Here is a 1,689-nt window from a genome sequence, read left to right as displayed (position 1 = left end):
AAGTCCAACGGACTACGTTCCCTGGGAGCCTTCCTATTCTGGTTCTACTCGATATCTCTAAAAACTAGCTATTTATTATAAAATCAGAATTGGCCTGGGGGTACAAGGCGGTACCTCCCCCTATCATCTGATATTTCACCTCTACTAGCGTCGGTATATTTCTCTCTGATCGTCAGACTTACTGACGCCATCGTCGCCAAATCAGGGTTGTAAAAACCGCACTCGCAGAGGTATTACGTAACTACTCGCCACATGGCCTCCACAGCTGGACTAAGTGCATATTGGAATGCCCGATCGCGCGAAGTATTACGTAACAAGTTGCCCAGCTAGCTAAGTGCAATTAAACTGCACACGGCCCTCTAACACAATTAAAATCGCCACAGGCGAAAACAAATTTAGAGCATGTACCGTCACAGTCTTACAGAAGAAACCTACTACAATTTTTCTATTTGTAGCCAGTAATATTTTATATGCACCATCCCACAGACATGATAACACATACCACGGCCTTTCAAGCTTTGATATACCAATTGTGGTGCACTGGCTAGAAAGAGAACGGAATTCGATCCTACGTAACCCAGTTGTCAAGAGTTAATTTCAACTTATTTTCGTGCTTATATCCAATTAAGGTTCAAGCACGTTGTCCTGGGCAAACACCTCAGCTATCTGGGTTGTCTGTCCAGGATAGTGGGTTAGTTGTTAGTTGGTTAGTGAGAGAGAGAGAGAAGAGGGTATAGAGACCTTACACCTACCCATTGAGTCCTTAAGAACTCGCTCTGGGTTGGAGCCGGTACCGGGCTGCGAACCCAGTACCTACCAGCTCGGGACGCGGTCAGTCTAGAATCGATCCCCCAAAATGCATACATGTTTTTGATGTTGTAGTAGTTGTTGTTATTGTAGTTGTTGTAGTTATTGTAGTTAGGGGCAGGACGTCGCCAAGTGGTAAAGCGCCTGCCCGATGCGCGGTCGGTCTGGGATCGACCCCCGTCGGTGGACCCATTGTACTGTATCTCGTTCCAGTCAGTGCACCACGACTGGTATTTAAAAGGTAGTGACATATGCCATCCTGTAGATCTGAACAGATCAGACCCTTTTAAGGGCCCCTATGGATAACCTAGGGAGACCTGTCAACACCAACTAGGTCTCCTTAACGAGCTACTCTCGGCACACTAATCTTCCAAAACTATATGTAGAGCTTTATTTTACTTTTTGGCGGACCATAGCACCATACCACCCTGGTCGGACTGCTGGTGCTCCCTTGCATCAGCCAGTGCAGGCGGTCCCCCTTCTAACCCACTCCACCCCTTTCCTGGACTGAGGAGCCGGGCGAGGCAGGCACCTGTGCCCAGGAAAGGCGTGCGCTACAACAGCTTGTTCTGAATGTGCACGTTAAACACTCTGACCTGACCTGACCTGACCTGCTATCCTGTCTGTGGGATGGTGCATATAAAAGATCCCTTGCTAGCAATGTGAAAAAAACCCCCAAAAAACTATTTCCTGTCCTGGACGAAGGATCCGACAGAAGTCGACATGTGAGCCCACGACAGCCATGCGCAACAATTATACCTTGCTGTGAATGTGCACGTTAAATCCTATTACCATGACCAATGATGTTGTGGTATGTGCTATCCTGTCTGTGGGATGGTGCATATAAAAGATCCCTTGCTACTAATGGAAAAATGTAGAGGG

Source organism: Gigantopelta aegis, chromosome 6 (assembly GCF_016097555.1).
Source record: "Gigantopelta aegis isolate Gae_Host chromosome 6, Gae_host_genome, whole genome shotgun sequence".
In the NCBI taxonomy this organism is placed as follows: domain Eukaryota; kingdom Metazoa; phylum Mollusca; class Gastropoda; order Neomphalida; family Peltospiridae; genus Gigantopelta; species Gigantopelta aegis.
Note: the sequence above shows the minus strand (reverse complement) of the source record.